Raw genomic sequence first — 27,639 nt, forward strand, 5'->3', positions numbered from 1 at the left:
TGCTAGAATGCATAATTTGCATATATAACATATTTTTTAAAAGTTGAAACTAAAATAGACCTAACTCTGAATTATCACATTTTTGACATTTTTTAAACCTTCAATCCAGATCGTCAGATCGGACACAAGGGGAGGTGTGAGTCAGGACTCTGTGGAGGGACTGATCTGCGGACTAACGTAGGAATTGCCCAGGAAACCTGTTCTAACAGCTGGGTAACCCCACAACTGATCTCCCAATTACCCCGACTCAACATGACTACTCACCACCCCCCATCCCGCTCATCTCATTTACCCTCCTCCACCAGACGCGACTACCACGGGCGGCACGGTAGCACAGTAGTTAGCACTGCTGCTTCACAGCTCCAGGGTCCCGGGTTCGATTCCCGGCTCGGTTCACTGTCTGTGTGGAGTTTGCACATTCTCCTCGTGTCTGCGTGGGTTTCCTCCGGGTGCTCCGGTTTCCTCCCACAGTCCAAAGATGTGCGGGTTAGGTTGATTGGCCAGGTTAAAAATTGCCCCTTAGAGTCCTGAGATGCGTAGGTTAGAGGGATTAGCGGGTGAATATGTGGGGGTAGGGCCTGGGTGGGATTGTGGTCGGTGCAGACTCGATGGGCCGAATGGCCTCCTTCTGCACTGTAGGGTTTCTATGATTTCTATGATTCTACCACTCCTGACCACATCTAACTGTCCTCTGCCCAGCCTCTGTCAGCCGGGGTCGGAATATTGGGGACAAAATGAGCAGTAAGTAGTCAAAGCCCGGGAGAGAAGGGTGCAGATCATGTTAAATTCTGGGGCCTGGGAGATATGGGGGGCTGGACCACGAGCAGCCAGAGCTGCAGACGCCAATGACAGGATTTTAAAGAAATTGTAACGGCCAGTCTGACAGTTCTGATTTTTTTTTTTAAGCCAGTTTTTCAGGTAATTTTCACTGACAGTTGCTGTGCTGCTGCTGCTGACCTTGGGCAGCTTTGTGGTTCTGATGTTTGCTTGGAGAAGTCCACTGGAAACCACCTGAAGGTCAGTAGCAGCAGTTCCTATTCACAGCAACTGTCATGAGTGCTCATGGTCGACTATCTACTTGAAAATGATAAGTGAAATCCCTGTAATCATTTTAGAGACAACTAGATCCTTTCATGCTGGTGGGAATGGGTGGGTCACTTTTCAGGTCGAGCCCATCAAAATTAAATACATTTCTCAAAGTTCACTTTTGAATATAAACAAGCATATCGAAAGCAGTGTCAATTTTTATTGTGCCCTAAAGTAGAACGTTTCTGATGACACACTGCGTCATCCTGGGCCTCATCAAAATAAATATAAGAAACTAAAAACCAGAAGAGATGCAAAACAGGATGCTGACTGTTGCGTATTTTACCACTCTTGCAAAGTCTGGGAATGAAATCCTTGGGAGATTGCTTAAAGAAAGCAATACCCCATCCTAGGTTCATCCCAGATAGGCCGTAAACTCGCAATGTACAACACAATTTGTATGACAACATCTGGGGGAAGTACTAAATTCTTGTACCATGCATTATTCTTTGAAAAATTCAGATCAATAATTCAATTGGCATTTTTCCTGAGCTGCTGGTAGGTGTCCGATTGATAGATCTTGAGGATACTGTCATTAGTGTAAAAAGGACAGATACCATTTCTGGTATCTTGTGGTTGGCACCAGAGAAGTCAGAACGGTACGGTTGTATTAGCTACAGAGTTGAATTGCTTTGTAACTGTAGTGATTTCCTGCAGTCACTTTCTGAATATCAATTGATTGCTCTGTAATTAGTTATCCTTAGAGAATCAGCATTGGGCCTCCAATTTCACCATTGCTGCAGTCACTCTGCCTACAATATGCAGTTGCAATGAAAGAAAGGCACTGACATTTATACAACACCTTTCATGATGTCTCAAATTGATTTCAACCAATCTAGTGCTTTTGAGTTGTAGCCACTGATAGAAAGTAGGCGATGTTATCAAATGTCAGAGCAGGCTCGAGGGGCTGAGTAGCTTACCCCGACAACGCAGCACTCCCTAAGTAATGGCCCGCTGACAATGCAGCACTCCCTCAGTACTGACCCTCTGACAGTGCAGCACTCCCTCAGTACTGACCCTCTGACAATGCAGCGCTCCCTCAGTACTGACCCTCTGACAGTGCAGCACTCCCTCAGTACTGACTCTCTGACAGTGCAGCACTCCCTCAGTACTGACCCTCTGACAGTGCAGCGCTCCCTCAGTACTGAACTTCTGACAGTGCAGCACTCCCCCAGTACTGACCCTCTGACAGTGCAGCACTCCCTCAGTACTGACCCTCTGACAGTGCAGCACTCCCTCAGTACTGACCCTCTGACAGTGCAGCACTCCCTCAGTACTGACCCTCTGACAGTGCAGCACTCCCTCAGTACTGACCCTCTGACAGTGCAGCACTCCCTCAGTACTGAACTTCTGACAGTGCAGCACTCTAGGGGCGGCACAGTGGCTAGCACTGCTACCTCACGGCGCCAGTGACCCAGGTTCAATTCTGGCCTCGAGTGACTGTCTGTGTGCAGTTTGCACTTTCTCCCCATGTCTGCGTGGGTTTCCTCCGGGTGCTCCAGTTTTCTCCCACAGTCCAAAGATGTGCAAGTTAGGTAGATTGGCCATGCTAAATTTCCCCCGAGTGTCAGGAGGATTAGCAGGGTAAGTGTGTAGGGTTGCGGGAGTGGGGCCTGGGTAGGATGGTGGTAGGTGCAGACTCAATGAGCTGAATGGCCTCCTTCTGTACTGTGGGGAGTCTATGATTAGGATGAAATTATTGCTGGATTTTGATTTTGTTGCTAATGGAAGTTTACTGTGAGCAGACTTTGTGGTGTGAAATTACCAGGGCAAGTGTGTGTAAGGGGCACACGGTGAACCAGTAGCCTGTTTTACACCACACATGATTCTCAAGAGTCTTTTCCATTGACTTCAATCTTGTCCTTTTGTCCATTTATCCATTACTCCTGTCTATCTTGGTGCTTTTATGGGTTTTTTGAGGTATGAAAATATTGTGATATGTCACACAGCAGATGCTTAAAATATATTGGAGTAAGAAACAGCAGAATCTTCATACTGGCTGATCAAGAACATACAGGTACAACTGTGAACCATTCAATTGTTGTTCTCTAGCCTCTTAAAAGTTATGGCACACAGAGCACTAGAGGGCTCCAGTGCTTCTCACTGACAGTGAAGACCCATTTGCTCAATCATTGCACTTTGTTGCTCCGGAATCGTTTGATCTTTCTACCCTGAGAGAGATTACTGATAAAATAGAATACAGTTATACCCTTTGCATTAAATAATTATATTGAATACTATCATGCGCCCAGGCAAGGAAAAGTCTTCTGCTTTCTTTTTCAGAAAAGACTTTGCACAGTTTATCTGGGTTGCAAGTATTGAATCTTCCCCCCAAATATGAATTCACTCTCATTGTGTCCATATGTTGCAATGTACAGAACATGTTAATGAGGCTTGAGACAGTCACTAAAATCAGTGTTGTCATCTGCACAGTGTTAGAAATAACTAATGGGATATTTTCCTGTCAAACCAATAATATTACACAATGCCATCAATTTCTACTCTCTGGCTTGTTTAATAGTCATGATGTGGAGATGCCGGCGTTGGACTGGGGTGAACACAGTAAGAGTTTTAACAACACCAGGTTAAAGTCCAACAGGTTTATTTGGTAGCAAACACCATGTTTGCTACCAAATAAACCTGTTGGACTTTAACCTGGTGTTGTTAAAACACTTACGTTGTTTAATAGTCACAGTGGGATTGCCTATAGCGCACACATAAACTAACACTACATTATATCATTCCTGCTCTTAATAGTAATGACCCTTGCCGCGTATATATCAGACAATGTTTGTAACCAGATGCCAATAATGGGCGTTATCGTTCTACTCGAACCTTTCTGGTGAATTTTGAAAGGGGAAAAGAATATCATGCATGACTGAGGAAGGGTTTGGGGACGGGGGCAGCGTAATAAGGGGCTCAGTTCAGGATTTCTCACCCTGGCAGCACTGTTGGTTCAGGCAAACCTTTGTGGGTAGTGGCAATGCACTCAACATGCTGCTGGTCAAACTACATTTGCATCAAATTTTTTTGGCTCTTGATTCTCACCTTAAAAACATCTAGTAGCTTATTCAGAATAATTTGTCATCTGGACTGTATCTATTATATTGTAATTAACACTTATTCAGGTTGTTGATATTTAACCGTCACCGCCAGGCAGTTTCTGCTTCCCACTTTTCAGCCAGTTTCCTGTTTATTTCCTGAAGCTTTGCGTTTAATTAAGAAAAGTGCAGTGATTAGAATGCAGCGCCCAAAGCTCGTGCTGAAGCTGCTATTATTTTTAATCAAAGGAAATGAGGTGAGTTTAGAAACTCAGTACAAAATGGTCAAAGTTGTACGGCTTACTGAAGCAGAAGGGGCAGTTCGGACAGTAGGAGAAGGAGGTTGAATCAAATACACAAGCGGGCAGAACAAAGACAGATCAAGTTTAAAATAGGCAAATGTAAAGTACAATGCATGGCAAGAAAAAAAGACCCAGCAGCACGTTCAGCATGATGTTGAAATAGCCAAGGACAAAGCTAAGAGTGAGCAAGAAGTCTTGGTGGACTTAACGTTAACTATGCTTGAGCATCAAGCAATCATACTGTTGAAGAATACAAGTGAGAGTATATGATCAAAATGTACTGTACACTGGTCAGACCATACCTTGAGTACTCACTCCATCAGGAAAAAGATACAAAATTCTGAGGTCAAGTACCAACGGACTCAAGAACAGCTTCTTCTCTGCTGCCATCAGACTTTTGAATGGACCTACCTTATATTAAGTTGATCTTTCTGTACACCCTAGCTATCACTGTAACACTACATTCTGCAACCTCTCCTTTCCTTCTCCCCTATGTACTCTATGAATGGTATGCTTTGTCTGTACAGCATGCAAGAAGCAATACTTTTCACTGTGCCCCAATACATGTGACAATAACAAATCAAATCAATACTGGTCACCAGGCCACAAGCAAGATGCTGAAGTCAATCCAAAGGAGAGTCACAGGCAAGAGTGCAAATAGCCCAAACCATCAATAAAGACTGGAAGGACTTTGGCTTTCATCCTGGAAATGAGGCATCCGAGATGTGATCTTATAAATATGCTGAATTTACTTGTCCCACAAAACAAGTGGGACACAGTTCATGCTAATAAAAGGTAAATCGAAGATCAATAAATTCTTCTTCACTCAGAGATCCACAAATGGAATAAACTTCAAGAGTAGTGGAATTGAAAACCCTGGAATCAAGAAACAATTGGGTGGGGGGAATGTTACATTTGGGGGATGTTAGAGTATCGGAATAAATTAAAATGGCTGAATGACCTTCCCCTTCTGTATTCATTCCAGGTGGCTTCCACTTGCTTGTCATTGACAACATTGTAATAATTTACAAATATTATTGTAAACAGCGCCGGGCTCCTTCACCCAACAGTCGGAATCGTGTCTGGCAGGATAAAGATTTATTTAAACATTTTAACAAGCTACATTTTAAAAATATCACTGCGCATTAATTATTATACCATTCAAAAACAAATGCACATCTGAGATTATTCTGAGGTTGGGGGCGGTTTGACGGGACAGTTTAATTGATGCGTGCCACTATTGTTCTTCTGTTCTGACACCCACCTCCCCAAGACGTAGGATACGATGCTCATTTCTGTGCATAGCAACGGAAAGATTAAGAAAGCAGCAAAGGATTCTGTTGAATAATTTTGCATGCGTTTTTCCTTCCATTATGCACGTAAGCAGCTGCTGAGGCAGATAAACAGAATTAAACCGGTGACTGTTGATGAAAAATTTATCTTTCTTCAGCACGGAAAACAACTTTGAATTGCAAAGGATAGTGTGCCGTACGTCTCCCTTTTCGAAATCAGGCATTGTGCAGACAGGAACAATTAATTTAAAGCCCATTCAGTGACAAACAAATCGAGGGACATTGAAAAGAACGTTGGAATTAAATAAAATCCAGGCGACGGAAATAAAAGAGTGAGCAGAGTGAAAAAAAGAATTGAACAAAATTAAACTGAGAGAAAAAGCCTTTGGAAAGAACGAAAGCAAGAGGAGGCAACTTGATCTGGAAGACGAAAACAGAAGAGGAATAATCAGGAGAGGAGTAAACGAGATGGATGCTTCTGTGTGTTATACAGTTTGTGACGCAGGAATTGAAGTTCAGTAACATTTTCTTCTGAATGACAAGTATCACCAACATTTGAAGTCTCACATGCCTGGAGATAAAAAGCTGGCTTGATTTGCAGACATTGTTCACCCTCAAATTAGGAACAAATGCTGCGAGGAAAATAAAGGGGGGAAAAAATAAACAATGCGTACCAACTAAAAGGGGAACACGCGTTTGGGCAAAAGACTTCCCATTATTTACAAGAATGGTTTTAATTTAATTTAATGCAGTTTATCAATATGGTAATTAAACAAGCTGTGAAAAAAGGACAAGTGCGTGTTTGAACGATCAACCGCACTGCGATTTCTGTCGAAGAGACTCAAATGTAAATAGTGAGGAGGCGGCAATGGGCAGTCACGTGGTCGATGCAGCTCAACACACAGAGAACCGTGAAGTCGGAGGAAAATCTTCTTATCTGGAATGCACAGTTGGACAAAATGGTGGAAAGTTCAAAAGGGAATGGGATAAATACTTGGGGGGGGGGCGCGATTTTCCCACCTCGCCGCGCCTGGTGCAGATCACATCAAGCCCACAAAATAGCGTGCCAGCCTAAAAATCGGTTTCTTGCCAGGCGCCAAACGGTCTGCAATTGCCCCGGTCCCTTTCTAACGGCAGAAACCGGATCATGCCCAGAAAGGGCGCGAGGCCGATTAGTATATTTAAAGTGGTATTTAAATATGCATTGCCTGTTTGACGCTCTCGGGACCTTCTAACCTTTGGGTGCAGCGAGACACCGGCGAGAATCACTACTGCTCTCCACTCGCGGAGACCAGGTGCCATGGTCATGGTGGCGGCCTCAGAGACCATTGAAACCCCCGGGTAGTCGAGGACATGGCTGGGCAGTGCCCATCTGGCAGTGCCTGCTTGGGGGCAGTTGGGCACTGCCAATGAGCCAAGGGGCAGTGCCAAGGAGGTGGGGCCTGAGTGGCGGGGCTTTGAAGGGGCAGGTTGTCTGGAGGCTCCATGCAGGTGGAGATCATGCAGGGGTGGAGAATGAAGGTGGGACATGTCTGGGGTCACGAAGGGGGGACCCAACGGGATGACTCCAATGACAGAGATCTATGTTGGGGATGGGGTGGGGAAACGTGCCGCCGATGGGGGGGGGTCCCCATGTCTGTGGGGGAACTGAGGAGGTCTCCCAGTGCACTGAGAGATTGGGGTGCCCTTCCAAACTGGCTCGCACCCCCCCATCGCTCCCAGAACCGGCACGAAATTCAGCACTCTCCCAAAAAACAACTAAGTGAGGGACAATTGCAGTTTGGACTCTGCCTGACAGACTGCTGCGGATCAACCCAGTTTTCTCACCATTATGACACAGTCCTTTTGGGGAAAATTCCACCCTCCATGTGAAAAGATTTGCAGGATTATGGGGAAAGAGTAAGGGAGTGTGGGAATAATTGTACAGCTCTAAGACTTGCAAGGCACAATGGGTAAATGTTCTCCTTCAGTGCTATCATGCGGCTCTAAAAGATCTTCAGTTTGTGGAAAAATATATCAAAAACTAATGGGAATTGAAATATAAAGTAGCTGAAACATATTTTCTGTTGAAGTCTCTCTAATAACATTACATAAGTAATTTGCAATATGACTCATTTCGAGCCACAGAACTTGTTTGAAAAAATCGTTCCACTGTGCAATGTACCTGACCAGAATACATTAAAGTTCTGTAAAGCTTCCTCATCATTCAACAACTGGAACTGCACCTTTCCCTAACAGAATGAACATTTCTCACCAGACTACTTTTGGAACACAATCAGATTATGTAGCACAGTTAAACAAGATAACTCACCGGGGTAGGTTTAATCCTGCGCTGGGGGGGAATGGGAAGGAAAATAACATCTGGAGGTCGGAGGAGGGGGCTGGGGAGGTTGTAGCAATGGAGTAAGCCTTAGATTTTAGAAAGTCTTAACATCTCCGGAAGAGAAAATGAATGAGGCAACACTTTCAGGTCTTGGGATAATGGGTTAGGGTGGGGCTTGGTGCTCACATGTTGGCCAAGCTACCAGCTAAGTCGCATAGAATCCTACAGTGCAGAAGGAAGCCATTCGGCCCATCGAGCCTGCACGGACAACAATCCCACCCATGCTCTATTCTAACCCCACATATATGCTACTCTCCCTGACATTAAGGGACAATTTAGCATGGCCAATCAACCTAACCTGCACATTTTTGACTGTGGGAGGAAACCGGGGCACCAGGAGGAAACCCACGCAGACATGGGGAGAATGTGCAAACTCCACACAGACAGTTACCCAAGTCCCTGGCACTGTGCAGCAGCAGTGCTAATCACTGTGCCACCGTGATAACGCCAGTTTTATTCAGAGAATGGGGCAGATTCACATGACAGGGAGCAAAGTAGTATTGGACTAACAACCATTTAAATTTGATCAAGTTTCCTCTCAGCTCAATTTCAAGTTTATTGATTAGTGTCGCAAGTAGGCTTACATTAACACTTCAAAGAAGTTACTGTGAAAATCCCATAATCGCCACAGTCCAGCACCTGTTCGGGTACACCGAGAGAATATTCAGCATGGCCAATGCACCTAACCAGCACATCTTTAGTTTCCTCATGAAGGAGTTTCCTCTGGGTGCTCCGGTTTCCTCCCACAGTCCAAAGATGTGCGGGTTAGGTTGATTGGCCATGCTAAAATTGCCCCTTAGTGTCCTGGGATGCGTAGATTAGAGGGATTAGCGGGTAAAATATATGGGGGTAGGGCCTGGGTGGGATTGTGGTCGGTGCAGACTCGATGGGCCGAATGGCCTCTTTCTGTACTGTAGGGTTTCTATGATTTCTATGACTTCTATGATTAAATGACAACAATCTCACATTGGTTCCCATGCTATTAAACTAGAAAAGAAAGTGAAATTTTGCTTATAAAACAGGCAGTGATTCTGAATGCAAGGCATTGTGACCGTAAGATTTTCTTTCAAGGATTTAGCATCTTATCAGTCGTTGAGATTGAAGTATGTGTTTAACATAGTTTCAAATGGTTGAGAAGCAAATGAGTCGTTACAACCCACTGCCCCTCTCCACGTGAAGTGCCTGCTGAAATCCCCGCAGGGCAAAGCTATCCTCAGGATTGGCACAGTTGCATCCAGAGTATCGGTGGTGCTGAATATTCATATGGATTCAAATCAAATGAAGCAAGCAGTTTAATCCTGCTCTTCAGCCTGGGACCGAATATCCTACAAAATACAGATTACAATGAGAGAAAAATGCCAGAATCCCACATTGCACCATTTTTATTAGATAGAAAGAAACGCTCTGAAGACCAATTAATTGATTTCCATTTCATTGATAGACAGAAAAGAAATAAAAGGCAAACCTCTGGACTATTCCTCCATGCTTACCCAAGGAGACTTTTTGTAAGAATTCGCAGAATTTAGAGTATTGTAGGTCATTCATCACACCACAGCTATGTCAGAGCTCTGAAAAAGCTACCAATCTTAACTCTAGGGTGGCACGGTAGCACAGTGGTTAGCACAGCTGCCTCACAGCGCCAGGGACCCGGGTTCGATTCCTGGCTTGGGTCACTGTCTGTGTGGAGTTTGCACGTTCTCCGTGTCTGTGTGGGTTTCCTCCGGGTGCTCCGGTTTCCTCCCACAGTCCGAAAGACGTGCTGGTAGGCGCATTGGCCATGCTAAATTCTTCCTCCGTGTACCCGAACAGATGCCGGCGACTAGGGGATTTTCACAGTAACTTCATTGCAGTGTCAACATAAGCCTACATGTGACACTAATAAATAAACTTTAAGCTTTAACTCTGCTTCCTGCACCCTTCCCCCCATACTCTGTTCAATTATTCTTTTCCGATATTTATCCACTGGCATCCTTTACAGATGATGTGGAGATGCCGGCGTTGGACTGGGGTAAACACGGTAAGAAGTTTAACAACACCAGGTTAAAGTCCAACAGGTCTATTTGGTAGCAAAAGCCACTCAAGCTTTCGGAGCCCCAAGCCCCTTCTTCAGGTGAAGAAGGGGCTTGGGGCTCCGAAAGCTTGTGTGGCTTTTGCTACCAAATAAACCTGTTGGACTTTAACCTGGTGTTGTTACATCCTTTACAGATTCAGCTTACATTGTCGTTTCTGGGTTAAAAAAATTCTCCACTCTTCCTTATTCTGAAATTGATCCTAAATTCATGCCCTCTAACTAATATCAAATACCTATTGTATATTAAGCTGATCTTTCTCTACACCCTAGCTATGACTGTAACACTACATTCTGCACCCTCTTCTTTCCCTCTCCCCTATGTATTCTATGAATGGTATGTCTCGCCTGCACAGCGCACAAGAGACAATACTTTTCACTGTATCCCAATACGTGACAATAATAAATCATTGAGCAGTGAAAATGGCTTTCCACAATTTCTTTTTCTATTATATTATATTATTTAAAATTCAGGTGATTGTTTTCTTCACCCAGGGTCTCCCAACACTGCACAATATCCACTGGCACCTATGAGTAGGCGTCAAGAGGCTGAGCTGTAACTCAGTAGTAACATTCCTACTTGGACACTCCGGACAGTAACACCTTGAGCCGAGAGTCTCTGTATATCAGGGTGACAGACTGCACCCATAGAAAGTGGAATGATGACACTAATTGCACCGAGCCACCTTTCCTTAACCTCCCCATCCACCCTCTAATCTTCATTGCAGATACAGCACACAGTATAATCTATGGTATGCCTCACGTGCTTCGAGGCACAGAAGGGAAACATTAGGCCCCCGTCAATCGTAATTTGCCACCGTCTGGAGTAGAGTATGTAAGTGCAGCCAGAGGTGAGTTGTTCTCCAAACCCTTTTGGGCACTATGTACAGTTACTGGGGCAGCACGGTAGCACAGTGGTTAGCACGGCTGCCTCATTGCTCCAGGGACCCGGGTTAGATTCCCGGCTTGGGTCACTGTCTGTCCGGAGCCTGCACGTTCTCCCCATGTCTGTGTGGGTTTCCTCTGGGTGCTCCGGTTTCCTCCCACAACCTGAAAGACGAGCTGGTTAGGTGCACTGGCAATGTTAAATGTTCACCCCAGTCCAACGCCGGCATCTCCACATCAATGTTAAATTCTCCCATAGTGTATCCGAACAGGCACCGGAGTGTGGACTAAGAGATTTTCACAGTCACTTCATTGCAGTTGTTAATGACACTAATAAATAAGCTTAAAACCTAAAGTTAAAATTTTCTTGGCACCCACTTGATACTGTGATGGAGATTTGAAACTCTCTAACTGAAAAAGTGTTGGGCAAATCCTTGACCACCCAGTCAATGATTCACTTGCACTTACATTTCAATTTTGACCAAGCTTTTGGTCACCTTGTCGTGGTATCTCCTTGCGTAGTTTGTGGTCAATTTTTGCCAGATTGCAATCCTACGAGGTGGCCACGGGATATTTTACAATGAGAGACATGTTGCTGGTTTATTCCAGAAAGGAAAGGGAGCATGTGTAGCTGAAGGAGCCAACATTGCTGATACTTCGGGAAAGGAGCCAGAAAGTTGTATAATAGCATCAAGGTAATATTGAAAACCTTCTTTCAAAGTCCCAAATAGATGAAAGACAATTGTGTAACATTCAAACTGCTTTTGAAAAAGATCAATCACGCAAACCACCCAACAAAACAGACTCTTCCCGTAGATCAAGGACTCCTCCTTCTGGTGTGGACTATATTCCACCTATTCAGTTCCTCTGGGACAGGTCTACGCAAATATTCCCTAATCCTCAAAGGTGATGAAGCAAAACTCCGGAATCGATCTGCTCTGTAACCATGAATGATACTGATGTATTAGGTGTAAATCCAAAGAGACAGTTTTTACTTTTTAGCAGCAAATAGCTAACGTTTACCTCACTGGGAGATAGGGCTTCCTTTGATTTGATTTCTTATTGTCACATGCATTAGTATACAGTGAAAAGTATTGTTTCTCGCGCGCTATACAGAGAAAGCATACCGTTCATAGGGAAGGAAAGAAAAGGGTGCAGAACGTAATGTTACAGTCATAGCTAGGGTGTAAAGAAAGGTCAACTTAATGCAAGGTAGGTCCATTCAAAAGTCTGACAGCAGCAGGGAAGAAGCTGTTCCAGAGTCAGTTGGTACGTGATCTCAGACTTTTGTATGTTTTTCCCGAAGGAAGGAGGTGACAGAGAGTATGCCCGGGGTGCGTGGAGTCCTTGATTATGCTGGCTGCTTTTCTGAGACAGTGGGAAGTGTAGACAGAATCAATGTAACTTCTTCTTCAGAATAACACTCATTTTTGCAACAGACCCAACAGGACTGTTGATTTAAATAATGGCTCTCAATAAAATTCAGCAATAACCCTAAAGTATACATTTTTTTCTCTGTTTAGGTTTTGAATGAATGTTTTGTACGTATTAGCAGCTTAGTTCAAGGAAACTTTCACAATCAGGATCAGAGCCCTGATATATTGAGGCAAAGCAAAACTGTCCATGTCATGTCCAAGCACACTCGGCACAGATTTTTAACAGGTCCTAGAGAATGGATTTCTTCAATTTAATCTGTGTTCAAAACAAGGCCTGGTGTTCTAGTGCCTTAGATTCAGCAGAGGGAACTATTTGTCCCATTGTGCCAAACTTTGGAAAAACAATCCAAGTGGTCCAGCTGCACTACTTTTCCCCGACAACCCTGCAAACATTACATTTTCAGGTCTATTTGAAATTCCCTTATGAAAGTTATCATTAATTCTGTTTCCTTTGCGGAAGTGTGTTCAAAATCACAATTCTCTGCATTAAGAAAATCTCGTGTCCCCTCTGGTTTTGTCGCCAATTATCTCAAGTCCGTGTCCTTTGGATGTCAACCCTCCTTGGTAGCTTAGACATGGTGGCACAGTGGTTAGCACTGCTGCCTCACAACACCAAAGGCCCCAGGTTCAATTCCCACCTTGGGTCACTGTCTGTGTGGGTGCTCCGGTTTCCTCCCACAGTCGGAAAGACGTGCTGGTTAGGTGCATTGACCCAAATAGTCGCCAGAGTGTGGCGACCAGGGGATTTTTCACAGTAATTTCATTGCAGTGTTAATGTAAGCCTTACTTGTGACACTAATAAATAAACTTTAAAACTTTTAACACCTGGATATTTAAACACTTTGAAATCCGCCCATTATCATCTTTGTTCTGAAAACAATTCCAGCTTTTCCAGCATTCTTGGGTTGTAGTCCCTCCATGTAACTAAAATCCCTCATCCTTGGTATCATGAAGAGAATTCCCTCCTCTGCCCTCAGCAAAGCCTAGACATCCTGATGCCCAGCATTGGGCACAGTACTCCAGCTGGGGCCTAACCAGTGGTTTATAAATATTTAGCATAGCTTTCTTGCTTTGCATTCTGTGCCTCTACTAATGAAATCAATAAACCTATATGTCTTCTTAATCATCTTCGCAACTATACTTTGTTAGCTGAACTTCAAAAGACTACAAGCTCAGTGAAACAAAACACAGAAAGGGATGGAAAGAGATCAAATAAAACAAGAATTAAAACTGATGAAGACTCCCTTTGCTCCCATTGGAAAAAAGCTTCATTGGGATATCTTTGTTCAGTAATGTAGAAGGAATATTTGCTCAGTTCACTTCTGCTAGTTTATTTTGTCATCTTTACCAGTTAGCATCTCATCTATCCATTTAACATCCTTGGGTCTTTATCATTAATATTCACTTCTCTGTCTTGTGCTGTTGATCCAATACCTTTCAGTTTCCCTCTGAAGGCAAAGCACCAGCGCTGCTCAAAGTTTTCATTATTTGGTCACCAAATGTGAGTGACATTGGAGAGATACAAATACCCATTCCCTTTGAGGCCACGTGGTAGAACTGGAGTTGCAGATAGGCCAGACCATGGGGTAGCCGATGCCCTTCAGTGAAGGGACTAATCAGGAGTTTGACATGACTGGCAATTTCTGGAGCTGGAGTTGACCGCAAGAAACTACAAAAGGTCGTGAATGAAGCCCAGTCCATCACTCAAACCAGCCTCCCATCCATTGACTCTGTCTATACTTCCCGCTCCCTTGGAAAAACAGCCAGCATAATTAAGGACCCAACGCACCCCGGACATTCTCTCTTCTACCTTCTTCCGTCGGGAAGAAGATACAAAAGTCTGAGGTCACGTACCAACCGACTCAAGAACTGCTTCTTCCCTGCTGCTGTCAGACTTTTGAATGGACTTGCCTCGCATTAAGTTGATCTTTCTCTACACCCTAGCTATGACTAACACTACATTCTGCATCCTTTCCTTTCCTCCTCTATGAAGGTATGCTTTCTCTGTATAGCACGCAAGAAACAATATTTTTCACTGTATACCAATACGAGTGACAATAATAAATCAAATCAAATCTCATAATTTATTGATTTGCCGTGGTAGGATTTGAACTCAGCCGTTGGGTTGCTAGCTCCATACCACAGCCTTCAGGCTACCGTGCCGTCAATGTTAAACTAGATATCACTTAGTCTGACTTCCTCCCACTCTTTTTCCCCCCAATCATGCCTTTCCCAATTACACAGGTCATGTTTGGGCCTGCCAATAACTAACGAATCTACCACTAGGTGGTGCATGGATCTAATTTCTCTGTACGTATCTACTGGCGAGACCAGAAATCAAACCAAATTAAAAGTCTAACCAGAGTGATAACATTTAGTAAAGCAAGTGAATACTGAAAGCAGCAGTTAGTTATTGTTTGGGAAAGCCTTCAGTCAGAAAATTCAATGAGTGTTTGATTTCTAACTGAGATTGATTGTCACCATGTGTGACAATGTTCACAAAACCATAATATTCTTGTTAGTCTTCCACTAGTGGTATCAGATCGAGCTGGCCAAATCCTAAAGAACATAGCTGCTAACTGGATCTGTGCCAGGTAGTGAGGGAACCAACAAGAGGGAAAAATATACTTGGCCTCATCCTCACCAATCTACCTGCGCTCCCTCAAGTTTCCATTGATTGTGTACTGAAAACACCTTTCCATCGTTCATACTGCACGGATATCAAATGGACCTATTCGATCCTCAGCTGTCCATATCCTAACTCACACCAAACCCCATCATCCCTATATGTGCTGATCTCTCATGGCTCCCAGTCCAGCAACCCCTTCACTTTCAACTTTTCATTCTCGTGGACTTGTTGCGCCCCATCTCTAATCTCCGTCAGCCTTACTGAAACCACTCTCCTGCTCCTTTAAGAATGTTTCTTAAAACAGACCTGTTGACCAAGCATTCGGACACTGTCTGTACGCAATCTCCTACGGCTCAGTGTCAATTGTGTCTAATAATGTGTCTTGGGACACTGTGCTACATTAATGGCTCGATATAAATGGAAGTTGTTGTTTCGTGGACTGAACTGCACCAGAATAAATTTCCTTTCAAGAGTTTCAGTTGACATTCAAAATCACATTTTACGTTCATTGTTTGCTAATGGAAGAGAGAAGAAAAGGGCGTAGTTACTCCATCATTCTGACAGGACTTTAAATGAACAGCTTAACGTAGTGATCAAAAGAAATTGTATTGTTATGCCTGGATGTTATTTTGAACTCTCTTAGATACCTCCATAGCAATCATTTAAAGTTCTGACTATTAATTATGCAAATTTATGTTCCACAAAATTACCACATTCAGTTATCTTGGCAACTGTTGCAAGAAGAAATAATTCAATATTACTAAGCCTTCCTCACTGTAATTTACATTACCAACTAAATCTATTTCCTTGGCACTGTTCACAAACACATTTTCTTTTATTAACCATCTCTCTCCCACTCTATCCATCACATTTATGGTTTCTCTCTTGCTCTCCATCTCCTAGACAATTTATCTCATCAATATTTCTGCCTTCTTGAATTCTTCATGCAGGTTCTCATCTGTAGGTCTTTCGTTTGCTATCTACTCTTCACTCTCTTATCTGCTTAGTTGCTAGATGTCTTTCTGCACATCCCTCTTTTTGTATGTTCCTCAATTAGTATCTACAATGGGCCTTCAGTCAGAAAATTCAATGAATGTTTGATTTCTAACTGAGATTGATTGTCACTATGTGTGACAATGTTCACAAAACCATAATATTCTTGTTAGTCTTCCACTAGTGGTATCAGATCGAGCTGACCAAATCCTAAAGAACATAGCTGCTGACTGGATCTGTGCCAGGTGGTGAGGGAACCAACAAGAGGGAAAAATATACTTGGCCTCATCCTCACCAATCTACCTGTCCCAGATACATCTGTACAAGACAGTACCGGTAATATTGAATTAACACCATACAGTCCTTGTGGAGATGAAGTCCCGTCTTCACATTAAAGATATCCTCCAGGGTGTCATATGGCATTATCACCGTGCTAAATGGGATAGATTTCGAACAGATTTCGAACAGATCTAGCAACTCAAAACTGGGAATTGATGAGACGCTGTGGGCCATCAACAACAGCAGAATTATATACAACCACAATTTGTAACCATATAGCCCGGCATATCCCCATTCAACCCTAGTTCAATGGAGTGCGCAGGAAGGCATGCCAGGAGCAACACCAGGCTTACCACAAAATGAGTTGTCAACCTGATAAAGAACAACAAAGGACGACTTGCTTCCACAATCAATGAATCAGAGCTAAGCTCTGCAGTCCTGCCACATGCAGTCATGAATGGTGATGGACAATTACACAAATCACTGGAGGAGGCGGCTCCACAAATGCCCCATCTTCAATGATGGAGGAACCCAGCACATCAGTGAAAAAGATCAGGCTGAAGCATTTGCTACAATCATCAGCCAGCAGTGCCAAGTGAATGATCCATATCAGCCTCCTCCTGAGGTCACCAGCATCACAAGTTACCGCCACATTAGTCTGCTCGTGAACATCAGTAAAATGTTTGCTTAGCAATAACCTGCTCATGGATGCTCAGTTTGGGTTCCGTCAGGGCCACTCAGCTCCATGCTCGAATCGATTCAAGCGTGGACAAAAGGAAGCAGTGGTGTAGTGGTGGGAGGTGGTACTGTCACTGGACTAGTAATCCAGAGACCCAGGGTAAAGCTCTGGGGACCCTGGTTCGAATCCTACCACACCAGTAAAAATCCGGAATTAATCTAACCATGAAACCATTGTCGAATGTCATAAAAATTCAGCTGGTTCACTAATGTCCTTTAGGGAAGGAAACCTGCCGTACTTACCTGCTCTACAGTTGATTCCATACCCACAGCAATGTGGCTGACTCTTAAATGGTCTCACAAGCCATTCAGCTCAAGGGCATTCAGGGATGGGCAATAATTCTGGCCCAGCCAGTGATGCCCACATTCCATGAATTAATTTTAAAAAGCTGACCTCCGGAGCCGAGGTTAGAGTGACTCGCCTTGACATCAAGGCAGCATTGGACCGAGTGTGGCATCAAAGAGCCCGAGCAAAATTGGTGCCAATGGGAATCAGGAGGAAAGCTCTCCGCTGGTTGGAGTCATACCAGGCACAGAGGGAGATGGTGTGGTACTTGAAGGTCAGTCATCAATAAACTCCAGTTGTTATTTCTACAGGAGTACGCACTCTGAATAGAAATCAAAAATAGAATATGCCGGAACACTTATTAAAGTCTAGATTATGCTAGACTCTATTCTGTACACTATTGAAAATAAATCCAATATTCTCATGAATCAACTCGCCTCTTCTATGAGGTTCTGTAGTGAAAAGCACAATCATGATAAAGTCACAATGGTCAATTTTGGATAAATGAAGAGACTCTTGGAGACTCCTTTATGGAGGCGGCTAGCTGCATTCGTGCTGTACTATTCTTCTTTCCTCAATGCAATGTTTCACATCAACATTTCAAAAGACACCCTAAAAAGACACTCCTCAAAAGTTTCTTAATTTGAATATACGTTAATTCGAACTGAAATCATGCAAAACAGAAATTGCGACACAGTGGTTAGCACTGCTGCCTCACAGCACTGAAGACCCGGGTTCAATACAGGCCTCGGGTCACTGTCTGGGTGAATTTGGCACGTTCTCCCCATGTCTGCGTGGGTTTCCTCAGGGTGCTCTGGTTTCCTCCCACAGTCCAAAGATGTGCGGGTTAGGTTGATTGGCCACGCTAAATTGCCCCTTGGTGTCCCAAGGTGTGTAGTTTAGGGGGATTAGCAGGGTAAATACGTGGGGTTGTGGGGATAGGTCCTGGGTGGGATTGTTGTCGGTGCAGACTCGATGGGCTGAATGGCCTCCTTCTGCACTGTTGGGATTCTATGATTCACGTGCATTCATCACAATCAAAGGCTTCTAACTTTCAGAAATGCACGTCCTGTCAAGTAGAGAAAAGCAAAGGTTGCACAAACCCCTAAATGTCCAAAGTCAGCTAAACAGCTAAATAGAAAAACAGTTCATCTGTAGAGTTTTCTTCTGTTTCCATTTCTTAGAATCATAACAATACTCTTAAGCTAAAAAGCCACAGAGAAGTATTAATCAAACTACACAGACTTTCTAAATGTAAAATTCTGGGAACATCATAAGCTGCAGTGAAATTTTACATATATGCAAATCCAAAAGGCATTAATTGATCTCTTTCAAGTAGCTAACCTGAGATATAAACAAAAAAGGAACACTGCTTTTATCACTTAGACGCTGGACTCTTGTTTTCAGACATTTTAAATTAGTTTTGTAATCTTAAACTGGCTGACACACTAAACTGAGAATATATTCCACACGAATCTTGGTCTAATCATCGATTTTAAACTGGCTGCTCACTGAAATACGAACATATTTAATGCTAACCTTTGTCTAATCATTCGTGGATAACCTGCAGGAAATGAACTCAAGGGCTGCAACCTTTAAGTAATTTAAAGAAGGATTTCCAATAAAATCTTTGACCAAGAAACCGTGGTAAATGCTTTCTGAATTAGAGATTAGTTTACAATCTGAAATCAATGAAAACAGCGAATGATTTTCTTTTGCCATCCAGTTCATAACTCGAGGATATGTTTTCATGAATCTCAAACAACTGGGCACTTGGCAAAAAAGCAGTACAGACACCATTCAACTCAGTCACATGAGGAGGTATTAGGGCGGGAATTTCAGAGCTTAAGAGACTTGGCAGCTGAAGGTATGGCCACCAATTATCATAGAATCCTACAGTGCAGAAGGAGGCCATTCCGCCCATTGAGTCTGCACCGACCACAATCCCAACCAAGCCCTATCCCCATAACCCCATGCATTTACCCTAGCTAGTCCCCCTGACACTAAGAGGCAATTTAGCATGGCCAATCCATCTAACCTGCACATCTTTGGACTGTGGGAGAAAACGGGAGCACCTGGAGGAAACCCATGCAGACACGAGGAGAATGTGCAAACTCCACACAGACAGTAACCCAAACCGGGAATCGAACCCTGATCCCTGGCGCCATGAGGCAGCAGTCCTAACCACTGTGCCACCCTGTGGCGATATTAAACTCCAGCAGGTGGCCAGCACTGGAGCTGAGAGTTTGGAGAGCTGCAGGAGATTATGAGGGACAAGGCTATGGAGAGAATTGAAAACTAGGATTGGAATTTTAAAATATAGGCATGGCTTATCCAATGCAAGGCAGTGAGCACAGGGGTGATCGGTGAACAGAACTCCATTTTAGCTGACATTGGACAATTTAGGGCCTTGTGCAAACTTTGCTTTCTTCTACTTGAAAGGTTGTGCACTTCTGAAATTTAGAAACCTTTGATTATGATGAATGTGCAAATTAAGGGCGAGTGAAACTTTCATTATTATTGTTGCCTTCAAGACACACGGATGTGGGTGGTGCGCTGTGGGATCAGTTTTGTCTATATGATTAAAAGTGCTTTGTAGTTAATCCTGGAAGTTATCAGAGTTGTGTTACATGGACGCAGTACCTTTAAAAAAGTGGAAACACAACCTGACGTTGTAAAACGTTCAAGCGCAGACAGCAGAACTGCAAATTTATACAGGGTGCAAGCTGGAAGGACAGCCAGGAGAACATTGGAATAGTCAAGTCTGGTGTGGATAAAGGTTTCAGCAACAGATGAGTATGGAACAAGTGGTGAAGGCCGACATTACAGAGGAGGAAGTGTCTTGATGGTGGCACAATGGTGTCATTGAAAGGTCATCACAAGGTCAAATATGACACTCAGGTTATGAGCAATCCCATTTAGTGTCAGACAATTGCCAGGGAGATGAGTGGGGTTGATGGTTAGGGAGAGGAGTTTGTGGCGGGATTGGAGACAAGGTCTTCCCAATATTTAACTGCAGGAAAACTCTGCTCATCCAGTAGTGAATATCAGAAAAAGCTAATGAGAGAACTGGAGGGATCGAGAGTGAGGCTGCAGTGAGGGAAAAACTGGATGTTATCAAAATATATGTAGAACTTAAATGTTGTGGCTTTGGATGACATCACTGAGGGAAGGCACGTCAATGAGAAATCGGAGAGGCCAAGACATCGGAGGTAACAGAAGAGAAGTCATTGCAGGAAAATCTCTGGCTACATCTGGATAGAATCCCAACAGTGCAGGAGGCGGCCATTCGGCCCATTGAGCCTGCATCGACAACAATCCCACCCAGGCCCTCTCCCTGCAACCACATGTATTTACCCTGCTAGTCCCCTCTGACACTAAGGGACAATTTATCATGGCCAATCAACCTAATCTGCACATCTTTGGTCTGCAGGAGGAAACCAGAGCACTCGGAGGAAACCCACGCAGGCACGGGGAGAATGTGCAAACTCCACAGACAGTGACCCAAGCCGGGAATCGAACCCGGGTCCCTGGCACTGTGAGGCAGCAGTGCCAACCATTATGTCACCTGTTAAGACTGGAACCAGGAAAGGTCAGTTCCAATGAACTAAACAAACTGCAAACCCATTCCTAGTGCCAAGTATCATCTCAATGAAATATTTGTGTGTCAAGGGAGGCAATATCCTATTTCTCAACAATAAAGTTGACTCAGTGACATCACTGGAATCATCCAGCAAACAATATTTATCGGAATTATATTCTTCACTTAGCTGCTGTGCTGCATGAACCAAATACACAAGAGTTGACTATTTCCTAAATGCCAGTCGTGATTTATTTTTAACCACAAAATGTGCGCTAATTTATTTCAGGCCAATCTACTCAACGCGCATCTGCGAACATACAGTCTAAAATGAATTGCCATGAATATTCATTAACATTAACTTAACCAACTAAAAAGCTTCAGAGGAATGCATTATGCATTTAAACCTTTAAAAAGCAGCCTGTCTAACCAGGCGTAGACTGAAAACAAAGAGGGGATAAAATTCAACATGGGTAGTGGCACAAATAGCCAGTGGCAAATTGGCTTCCTAATGTACATCCTGCTGCATTAGCCTCTCGGCCAGACACACATTAAGCTGCTTTGGCTCATTTTGTACCCCACTGGAGGGAGAATCTCCCCCCAACCCCCGCCGAGAGATTGCTGGCGTGAAGACCATATCCCCAGGGAGTATGACTCTGGAATGGTAATCAGAAAGGAATGCAAACCTGGAGAGGGTCTTGCCAAGCTTCAAGAACCAAGCATGTCAGGGTATCTGAAGGTATGGGAATAGGAAGGGAAGCAGAAAGCAAGCACATCTGGGAGAGTGTTGAAATTTCACACAAACACAGGGAAGGAAATTTCTACTATACTCTGCTCCACAGCAAATGTTGTTTCCAGTGAAAACAATTAAAAAATGCTTTGAAATTAAACCATAGGTTTGACATTTCCCTTTCCATCTTTAACATTCCATCCTTAATGTTCTTTTACTCTGCTTTTGAACTAACGATATTAACGTGCATAATGGAATGGCTACCATTTAGTCTTACTTGGGTTATATTCACAAAATGTAGGCATTGCATGATAAATTCTAGTCAAATGTCGACAAGACTGCTTCAGAGATACTGTTTATAAAGGTACACAATGGAATTCATGAAGGGTTGACTATCCAATACGTACAGCTTTGAAAACTTCAATTGGCATAGATCAGGCATGATCCCTGGTGAGTGCTGGACATACTGGTGTAGTGATAATATCACTGGACTAATAATCCAGAAGCCCAGGCTAAAGTTTTGGGGCAGGGGTTCAAATCCCATTGTGGAAGCTGGTGGAATTTAAATTCAATTAATAAATGTCTCAGTAATGATCACTGTGAAACTACCATCAATTATTGTTAAAATTCATTTGTTTTCTTTAGGGAAGGAAATCTTTACCTAGTCTGGCCTACACGTGACCCCAGGCCCATAGCACTGTGGTTGACTCTTAACTGTCCTCGGAAATGGCCTAGCAAGACAATCAGTTCAAGGACAATTTCGGATGGGTAACTGTTACAAGCTAAGCTGATGTTGCTACTGGACATTTCAGATTCCAAGATGGAACCCGTCTTTATAGACCCTAACTTTTGTTTAGATATGTCGATGAACAGAATCACAGGACTGCCGATGAACTTTTAACAAAAGAATACAACATTTATTAAACAGGAAAATACCAACTATAATATATTACTCCTTCACCTCATCTATACTTTACAAGTATATACAAATTTATAAAGATAATGCAAGTTACAAAATCTATTTTATACTCTAATGCTCTAAGTACACAGTCCATGTAAACCAATAGGCGAAATGTGGTCAGACACACCACACCCTGAAACCAAGTGACAGATGCCACCTGATATAACTTCAATGGATTTCTCATCATTTCCCCCCAGACATTTGTCATACTGTGAGCCAAGTGGTCTCACTGAAACTCTGACTTCCACACAAGGGTTTCCAATCTCTGCTCTTGAAGATTACACTTTGGAGTGTCCTCCCACACCGTGCTTTCTCTCAGATGCCTTCACCAACGATCCACATCCAGGATTTCAAACTCTCTTTTCAGTACTCCTCTGCCTTGGATTATCATGTGCATTCAAGCTTCCACGCAATCTCTCAGATATGCAGTCACACCAATAGAACATCACTGCTTCACAGGCTGTATCAAGAGGTCACCAACCTTTTTGATTACCTCAGATGCCTGGCTTCTCCCATAGCTGACTTTAAATCTGGTTCCTGTAACTGTCTCTTTAATTTAGAGCCCATTTTCTGATTTTTACTCGAATTCCCCTGACCAGAAACTTATTCAACTTCCTGTTCTATTGGGTGGTATTTGTCGCTTGGTTGCATAGTGTGGTCTGTCTGACCACATTTCACCTATTCGTTTACTTAGAACATTAGAGTATAAGATAGATTTTGTAACTTGCGTTATCTTTACAACACATCTGTAAAGTATAGCTGGGGTGAAGGAGTAATGTATTATAGTTTTTTGTTCTTTTGACTCAACTGTCTTCCTGAGGCATTCTTTTGTCCCCACTCCCTGGTTCTTGGGATATTCTTGTGAGAATTCTGCTCTCCGCAGTTCTGTCTTACGTACAGCAACAGTGTAGTTTTTGTGAACCCTTGTAGTTGCTTTATCATAAACCCTCATAACAATGCAGACATCTGAACCAAACTGAAGTTATTAATCCTTCCAAATGCTGAAACACAAAACTAACCTTAACTTCTAGCTATACCTTATTTCTTATACCCACAAATAGAAATATAAATTACTTAAAACTATCTCTGCCACAACAAATACTGGCCTTGCCAGTGACACGTACAGCCTATGAAAGAGTAAAAAAAGTTGATCTCAGCTAGAGCAGGAAATTAGCCTCAAATCTCTTAGTCTGGTGGGGATGCGGTGAGGGGAAAACAAATCAGCCAGGATTATTGCTCCTGACTGCTATCTGATGACAGAGCCAATCTATTCCCGGATAGCACAGCCAATAGGCCACTGATACTCATGGCCAATCTCATAAACTTGAGTGAGATGCTTCAGTGCAATCACCAGGAGCTAACATCCCCAGGAGAACAGGAAAGGGAAGAATGGTGGAGAAATAATGGTATTAATGAAGTGCCAGCTCAGTTCAACTGGCTTGCCTCTCAAGTCAGAAGGTTGAAGGTCAAGCCACTAGTTGAAGATGTCTCATAGCCTATTACCCCAGTGCAGTACGGATGGAGTGTTTTATTGTCAAGGTGCCATCCTTCAGATGAGAGATTAAACCGAGTTCAATCGGCTTTACAGATCAGGTGACATCATGCACCTTGAGAGGGGTTGCTGTGTGGCAACTGGGAAGCGTGACTATGGCGGCAGAGGTCAACTGTATCGCTTCCAGTTACCCTGGAAGAAAGACAAGGAACGGGGAATTCTTTCTATCCACCATGGCTCAGTCAGAGGAAGCAGATACACACTAGCGGTACTCGAGAAATTGTGTCTTTAAACCGAAAAAAAAACATTATTTTTATGTCGCATCAGCAACATGATATTTTTGCTTTGCAACCAAGGAATAATTAAAGTAAAAACAGAAAGGCTGATGAAGCAAACTGGATGATAAAACAGAGGACAGGAATTGTCCAGCATTAAATCAATCAACTACGTCGTTCATCCTGTATTGTGTTACTTCCAGCCAAATATTCCTCTCTGGTTGTAAAGTCACAGATGTTTGTTATATTTTGTGTGGAATTATTCCGAGGCAGGTTCTGGAGGAAAGAAGGGAAGGATCAAGTGAGAAAGTAGAGAGAAATCTTGGCTGCTGGAATGAAAATTATAAAAGGCTTTTTTTGGATTAACACCGCAAAGCCCTCAGCTGTCTTTCACTGACAGGCTGAAAATTACCGATACTCAGTAGAACTCCCCAAGGCATTTAGTTCTGCGCTTAGAGCAAAACTCATCAATAACCTGCCTCTTCTGCCTGCAATAAAGAGCAGGTGTCACTCTTGACAATTTATCCACTGAACCTAATAAACATACAGATGGCTGAGCGCAGAGTGCCCACAATGAAATAACCTGACACATGATCATTGCAGTTTTATCGTGCTAAATTAGGTGGGCAGCAAACAAGTGTGCAACTTGCTATTAAACACAGATAAATGCATCATTGTGCATACAATTAAGTTCCTGTGCATATCATTGTGGGCCTGTGTGCACAAATACCCGTGTTGCTCAGAGCTTATGTACCTGTATGTGTACGAGTGTCTGCACCTGGTTGTCTATGCGGGAAGCATGTGTGTGTGTGTGCATGCGTGTGTGCATGCGTGTAAACGCACCTGCATGTGAAGTTAATTTGCTGGTGCATTATACTCCTCTTCAGAAGAAGAATTTGTATACTTTGACCCACTCAAGTGGAAAAGCTGTCACCAAAACATGGTGCTATGACTGTCACCATCATCTTTTAAGATAGGAGACAACACAAGAATGGCACAAGCGCTTGTCGTTTTTACTTAGAAACTATACCATGCACAGGAACATTGTTGCTGACTTATCCAAGAGCTCGACCATCCAGTCAATGCCCCGCATGGATTGTACTGAGCTTCCAACAATATTTCAGTAAGAAACGTTTGTACAAGAATTTCAACTGAATTTCAACTGAAAGAGAACATTTTGGCCGGAACTCTCCGGCTGGTCCCGCCGGCAGTGCACCCCCGCCCGTGTGTTTCCCACCAGCATGGGGGGACGGTAATGGGAATTCTCATTGACAGCAGCGGGACCGGAAAATCTCGCCACCAGCAAACAATGTGCTACTTCCCACTGGTGGGAAACTCGTGGTTGGGAGGCCAGAGAATCTTGTCCTATATCCTTATCAGAGTGTTTTCATACCAACAAGTCCAATGGTAGTGAAGTTGAGACAGTGCAAATACTAGCAGCTGTGTGGAAATATTTTTGGTCAGTGTGTGTGTTTTACCTCCTTTATTATTACTTATTGTTTATCAGATAAAATAATATGCAACATGGTTGAAATTCAGACTCCAGTACCATGGAAACACAGTGTATGGAGATGAGGGGAGCTTTCAGTTCCACCCAGGCAGAACTACTGATCCAGACCTGCAGAGGAAAACAAGTCCAACCGGTAATGAACAGCACCAACAGAACGCTTCATGGCAAAGGGCAAGCTACATCCAATCACATTCTGGGTGGAGAGCATCTCATGTGAGTCAATGTTCTGAGCAATCACTCTGATGAAATCAGTGCCACTTGGAACAGCTGGAGAAAAGCATAAAAGCTGCACTAAGTTTTTTAACTTTGTCCATGGGACATGGGTGTCACTGGTTAGGCCAGCACTTATTGTCCATCCCTAACTGCCCTTGAGAAAGTGCCGGTGAGCCATCTTCTTGAATTACTGGAGGGGAATGGTCTGAGGACCCGCGTTCGAATCCCACCACGGCAGATGATGAAATCTAAATTCAATAAAAATCTGGAATTTAAAAAATCTAATCATGACCATGAAACCATTGTCGATTGTCATAGAAAGCCATCTGTTTCACTAATGTCCTTTAGGGAAGGAAATCTGCCGACGTTACCTAGTCTGGCCTACAAGTGACTCCCGACCCACAGCAATTTAGTTGACTCTTAAATGCCCTAGCAAGCCACTCAGTTCAATTGGGGGTGGGCAATAAATAAATGTTGGCTCGACCAGTGATGCCTGCATCCCATGAACAGGTGGTGTTAGTACACCCACAGTGCTAGAAGGCAGGCAGTTCCAGGATTGCCAGTGATAGTGAGGGAAACAGGATATATTGCCAAGTCAGGATGGAGTGTGAATTAGAGGCGGTGGTGCTTCCATGTGCCTGCTGCCCTAGTTAGGTGCGTTGACCTGAACAGGCGTCTGACTGTGGCGACTAGGGGAATTTCACAGTAACTTCATTGCAGTGTTAATGTAAGGCTTACTTGTGACTAATAAATAAACTTTTTTAAAAACTCTCTCTTGCAGATGGTAGAGGCTATTAAAAATCCTTGGAGAGTCGCTGCAGTTCATCTTGTAGTTAGTGCACACTCGAGAGTTTTCCCCAATTCCCATTGACTTCCGTTTTACTTGGGCGCCTTGATCTAACAAATGCTGCCTTGATATCACAGGCAGTGGTGTATTATCAACCCCTTTAAATCACATTTTGGTTCAATGATTGAAGTTTCCTTTCTGCTTTTTATTTTTGTATCTTTTTAGAACATAGAACATAGAAAGCCACAGCACAAACAGGCCCTTCGGCCCACAAGTTGCGCCGATCACATCCCCACCTCTAGGCCTATCTATAGCCCTCAATCCCATTAAATCCCATGTACTCATCCAGAAGTCTCTTAAAAGACCCCAACGAGTTTGCCTCCACCACCACCGACGTCAGCCGATTCCACTCACCCACCACCCTCTGAGTGAAAAACTTACCCCTGACATCTCCTCTGTACCTACCCCCCAGCACCTTAAACCTGTGTCCTCTCGTAGCAACCATTTCAGCCCTTGGAAATAGCCTCTGAGAGTCTACCCTATCCAGACCTCTCAACATCTTGTAAACCTCTATCAGGTCACCTCTCATCCTTCGTCTCTCCAGGGAGAAGAGACCAAGCACCCTCAACCTATCCTCATAAGGCATGCCCCCCAATCCAGGCAACATCCTTGT

General features: G+C 43.5%; 1 protein-coding gene across 1 annotated transcript in view; it reads right to left on the bottom strand.

Moving 5' to 3' along the window:
- LOC144493677 (calcium uniporter protein, mitochondrial-like) overlaps window positions 1–27,639 on the bottom strand; it is a 126,753-nt gene that overhangs the window by 30,463 nt on the left and 68,651 nt on the right. The gene's annotated exons all lie outside the window — the stretch shown is intronic.

This window comes from Mustelus asterias, chromosome 1 (assembly GCF_964213995.1).
Source record: "Mustelus asterias chromosome 1, sMusAst1.hap1.1, whole genome shotgun sequence".
Classification (NCBI taxonomy): Eukaryota; Metazoa; Chordata; class Chondrichthyes; order Carcharhiniformes; family Triakidae; genus Mustelus; species Mustelus asterias.